The following is a 6000-nucleotide window of genomic DNA, read 5'->3' on the forward strand; positions in this document are numbered from 1 at the left end:
CACTCCTCTGAATACAGACTCCCTCTTCATAGCCTGGTATAGATCTCTGTGTGTTTTAGTCCACTCCTCTGAATACAGACTCCCTCTTCATAGCCTGGTATAGATCTCTGTGTGTTTTAGTCCACTCCTCTGAACACAGACTTCCTCTTCATAGCCTGGTATAGATCTCTGTGTGTTTTAGTCCACTCCTCTGAATACAGACTTCCTCTTCATAGCCTGGTATAGATCTCTGTGTGTTTTAGTCCACTCCTCTGAATACAGACTCCCTCTTCATAGCCTGGTATAGATCTCTGTGTGTTTTAGTCCACTCCTCTGAATACAGACCTCCTCTTCATAGCCTGGTATAGATCTCTGTGTGTTTTAGTCCACTCCTCTGAATACAGACTTCCTCTTCATAGCCTGGTATAGATCTCTGTGTGTTTTAGTCCACTCCTCTGAATACAGACTCCCTCTTCATAGCCTGGTATAGACCTCTGTGTGTTTTAGTCCACTCCTCTGAATACAGACTTCCTCTTCATAGCCTGGTATAGCTCTCTGTGTGTTTTAGTCCACTCCTCTGAATACAGACTTCCTCTTCATAGCCTGGTATAGATCTCTGTGTGTTTTAGTCCACTCCTCTGATTACTGACTCCCTCTTTATAGCCTGGTATAGATCTCTGTGTGTTTTAGCCCACTCCTCTGAATACAGACTTCCTCTTCATAGCCTGGTATAGATCTCTGTGTGTTTTAGACAGTACATGTTTATGCTTTAGCCATCTTAACTGAAGCATGTCCAGGTCTGGACCAGGGTAATCATTAGTCAGAGAAGAGGTCTTAACTGAAGCATGTCCAGGTCTGGACCAGGGTAATCATCAGTCAGAGAAGATGTCTGAACTGAAGCATGTCCAGGTCTGGACCAGGGTAATCATTAGTCAGAGAAGATGTCTGAACTGAAGCATGTCCAGGTCTGGACCAGGGTAATCATCAGTCAGAGAAGATGTCTGAACTGAAGCATGTCCAGGTCTGGACCAGGGTAATCATCAGTCAGAGAAGATGTCTGAACTGAAGCATGTCCAGGTCTGGACCAGGGTAATCATTAGTCAGAGAAGATGTCTGAACTGAAGCATGTCCAGGTCTGGACCAGGGTAATCATTAGTCAGAGAAGATGTCTGAACTGAAGCATGTCCAGGTCTGGACCAGGGTAATCATCAGTCAGAGAAGATGTCTGAACTGAAGCATGTCCAGGTCTGGACCAGGGTAATCATCAGTCAGAGAAGAGGTCTGAACTGAAGCATGTCCAGGTCTGGACCAGGGTAATCATCAGTCAGAGAAGATGTCTGAACTGAAGCATGTCCAGGTCTGGACCAGGGTAATCATCAGTCAGAGAAGATGTCTGAACTGAAGCATGTCCAGGTCTGGACCAGGGTAATCATCAGTCAGAGAAGAGGTCTGAACTGAAGCATGTCCAGGTCTGGACCAGGGTAATCATCAGTCAGAGAAGATGTCTGAACTGAAGCATGTCCAGGTCTGGACCAGGGTAATCATCAGTCAGAGAAGATGTCTGAACTGAAGCATGTCCAGGTCTGGACCAGGGTAATCATCAGTCAGAGAAGATGTCTGAACTGAAGCATGTCCAGGTCTGGACCAGGGTAATCATTAGTCAGAGAAGATGTCTGAACTGAAGCATGTCCAGGTCTGGACCAGGGTAATCATTAGTCAGAGAAGATGTCTGAACTGAAGCATGTCCAGGTCTGGACCAGGGTAATCATCAGTCAGAGAAGATGTCTGAACTGAAGCATGTCCAGGTCTGGACCAGGGTAATCATTAGTCAGAGAAGATGTCTGAACTGAAGCATGTCCAGGTCTGGACCAGGGTAATCATTAGTCAGAGAAGATGTCTGAACTGAAGCATGTCCAGGTCTGGACCAGGGTAATCATCAGTCAGAGAAGATGTCTGAACTGAAGCATGTCCAGGTCTGGACCAGGGTAATCATTAGTCAGAGAAGAGGTCTGAACTGAAGCATGTCCAGGTCTGGACCAGGGTAATCATTAGTCAGAGAAGATGTCTGAACTGAAGCATGTCCAGGTCTGGACCAGGGTAATCATCAGTCAGAGAAGATGTCTGAACTGAAGCATGTCCAGGTCTGGACCAGGGTAATCATCAGTCAGAGAAGAGGTCTGAACTGAAGCATGTCCAGGTCTGGACCAGGGTAATCATCAGTCAGAGAAGAGGTCTGAACTGAAGCATGTCCAGGTCTGGACCAGGGTAATCATCAGTCAGAGAAGATGTCTGAACTGAAGCATGTCCAGGTCTGGACCAGGGTAATCATCAGTCAGAGAAGATGTCTGAACTGAAGCATGTCCAGGTCTGGACCAGGGTAATCATCAGTCAGAGAAGAGGTCTGAACTGAAGCATGTCCAGGTCTGGACCAGGGTAATCATCAGTCAGAGAAGATGTCTGAACTGAAGCATGTCCAGGTCTGGACCAGGGTAATCATCAGTCATCTTTCTCTCTACAGTAGCTCTGCAGCATGGCCTCCTTGGCTCAGCCTTTTCAGCCTCTGATAAAAGACATGTGGAGAGACGGACAGTAAGACAGCCTCTAACCTGTCTGTGGTCCTGGAGTAGTCAACAGACCATAGAGAGACAGACAGTAAGACAGCCCCTAACCTGTCTGTGGTCCTGGAGTAGTCAACAGACCACAGAGAGACAGACAGTAAGACAGCCTCTAACCTGTCTGTGGTCCTGGAGTAGTCAACAGACCACAGAGAGACAGACAGTAAGACAGCCTCTAACCTGTCTGTGGTCCTGGAGTAGTCAACAGACCATAGAGAGACAGACAGTAAGACAGCCCCTAACCTGTCTGTGGTCCTGGAGTAGTCAACAGACCACAGAGAGACAGACAGTAAGACAGCCCCTAACCTGTCTGTGGTCCTGGAGTAGTCAACAGACCATAGAGAGACAGACAGTAAGACAGCCTCTAACCTGTCTGTGGTCCTGGAGTAGTCAACAGACCATAGAGAGACAGACAGTAAGACAGCCCCTAACCTGTCTGTGGTCCTGGACTAGTCAACAGCCCATAGAGAGACAGACAGTAAGACAGCCTCTAACCTGTCTGTGGTCCTGGAGTAGTCAACAGACCATAGAGAGACAGACAGTAAGACAGACAGTAAGACAGCCTCTAACCTGTCTGTGGTCCTGGAGTATGATGCTGCCACAACCATGCTTCACTCTGGGGATGTTTTTCATCGGCAGGGACTGGGAAACTGGTCAGAATTGAAGGAATGATGGATGGCGCTAAATATAGGGAAATTCTTGAGGGAAACCCGTTTCAGTCTTCCAGAGATTTGAGACTGGGATGGAGGTTCACCTTCCAGCAGGACAATGACCCTAAGCATACTGTTAAAGCAACACTCAAGTGGTTTAAGGGGAAACATTTAAATGTATTGGAATGGCCTTGTCAAAGCCCAGACCTCAATCCAATTGAGAATCTGTGGTATCACATAAAGATTGCTGTACACCAGCGGAACCCATCCAACTTGAAGGAGCTGGAGCAGTTTTGCCTTGAAGAATGAGCAAAAATCCCAGTGGCTGGATGTGTCAAACTTATAGAGACATGCCCCAACAGACTTGCAGCTGTAATTGCTGCAAAAGGTGGCTCTACAAAGTATTGACTTTGGGGGGGTGAATAGTTATGCACGCTCAAGTTTTCAGTTTTTTTGTCTTATTTCTTGTTTGTTTCACAATACAAAATATTTGGGATTTTCAAAGTGGTAGGCATGTTGTGTAAATGAAATGATACAAACACCCCAAAATGTATTTTAATTCCAGGTTGTAAGGCAACAAAATAGGGAAAATGCCAAGGGGGGTGAATACTTTCGCAAGCCACTGTAGGTGGGGGCGAAGTGACCATGCATAGGTTAACAAACAACCAACGAGTAGCAGCAGTGTACAAAAGGGAGGGAGGGTCAATGTAAATTGTCCAGTGGCGATTTTATGAATTGTTCAGCAGTCTTATGGCTTGGAGGGTAGAAGCTGTTGAGGAGCCTTTTGGTCCTAGACTTGGCGCTCCGGTACCGCTTGCCGTACGGTAGCAGAGAGAACAGTCTATAACTTGGGTGACTGGAGTCATTGACAATTTTATGGGCTTTCCTCTGACGCCTCCTATTATATAGGTCCTGGATGGCAGGAAGCTTGGCCCCAGTGATGTACTGGGCCATACGCACTACCCTCTGTAGCGCCTTACGGTCAGATGCCGAGCAGTTGCCATACCAGGCGGTGATGCAACCGGTCAGGATGCTCTCGATGATGCAGCTGTAGAACATTTTGAGGATCTGGGGACACATGCCAAATTTTTTCAGTCTTCTGAGGGGGAAAATGTTTTGTCGTGCCCTCTTCACGACTATCTTTGGTGTGTTTGGACCATGCTAGTTTGTTGGTGGACACCAAGGAACTTGAAACTCACGACCCGCTCCACTTCAGCCCTGTTGATGTGAATGGAGGATTGCTTGGCCCTCCTTTTCCTGTAGTCCACGATCAGCTCCTTTGTCTTGCTCACATTGAGGGAGGGGTTGTTGTCCTGGCACCACACGGCCAGGTCTCTGACCTCCTCCCTATAGGCCGTCTCATCGTTGTCGGTGATCAGGCCTACCACTGTTGTGTCCTCTGCAAACTTAATGATGGTGTTGGAGTTGTATTTGGCCACACAGCCGTGGGTGAACAGTAGGGGACTAAGTACACACCCTTGAGGGGCCCCAGTGTTAAGGATCAGAGTGGCAGACATGTTGTTGCCTACTCTTACCACCTGGGGGCGGTCCGTCAGGAAGTCCAGGAACCAGTTGCAGAGGGAGGTGTTTAGTCCCAGGGTCCTTAGCTTATTGATGAGCTTTGAGGGCTCTATGGTGTTGAACGCTGAGCTGTAGTTAATGAATAGCATTCTCACATAGGTGTTCCTTTTGTCCAGGTGAGAAAGGGCAGTGTGGAGTGCGATTGAGAGTGTGTCATCTGTGGATCTGTTGGGGCGGTATGCGAATTGCAGTGGGTCTAGGGTGTCGGGGAGGATGCTGTTGATGTGAGTGCCACAGGGCGGTAATCATTTGGGTTTCTCTTTGTAGTCCGTAATAGTTTTCAAGCTCAGCCACATCCGACGAGCGTCAGAGCCGGTGTAGTAGGATTCAATCTTAATCCTGTATTGACAGGATTGTTTGATGTTTCATCTGAGGGCATAGCGGGATTTCTTATAAGCGTCCGGATTAGTCTCCCGCTCCTTGAAAACGTCAGCTCTAGCCTTTAGCTCGATGCGGATGCTGCCTGTAATCCATGGCTTCTGGTTGGGATATGTACGTACAGTCACTGTGGGGACGACATCATCGATGCACTTATTGATGAAGCCGATGACTGAGGTGGTGTACTCCTCAATGGCATTGGATGAATCCCGGAACATATTCCAGTCTGTGCTAGTAAAACAGTCCTGTAGTGTAGCATCTGCGTCATCTGACCAATTCCGTATTGAGCGAGTCACTGGTACTTCCTGTTTTAGATTTTGCTTGTAAGCAGGAATCAGGAGGATAGAATAATGGTCAGATTTGCCTAATGGAGGACGAGGGAGATCTTTGTATGCATCTCTGTGTGTGGAGTAAAGGTGGTCTAGGGTTTTTTCCCCCCGGTTGCACATGTGAAATGCTGGTAAAAATTTGGTAAAACTGATTTAAGTTTGCCTGCATTAAAGTCCCCGGCCACTAGGAGCGCCGCTTCTGGGTGAGCATTTTCTTCTTTGCTTATGGCCTTATAGAGTTGGTTGAGAGCCGTCTTAGTGCCAGCTTCGTTCTGTGGTGGTAAATAGACGGCTACGAATAATACAGATGAGAACTCTCTTGGTAGATAATGTGGTCTACAGCTTATCATGAGGTGCTCTACCTCAGGCGAGCAATACCTCGAGACTTCTTTAATATTAGACATCGCGCACGAGCTGTTATTGACAACTAGACACACATCCCCACCCTTCGTCTTACCAGAGGTAGCG

The sequence above is a fragment of the Salmo trutta genome, unplaced genomic scaffold (genome assembly GCF_901001165.1).
Source record: "Salmo trutta unplaced genomic scaffold, fSalTru1.1, whole genome shotgun sequence".
NCBI classification, from domain to species: domain Eukaryota; kingdom Metazoa; phylum Chordata; class Actinopteri; order Salmoniformes; family Salmonidae; genus Salmo; species Salmo trutta.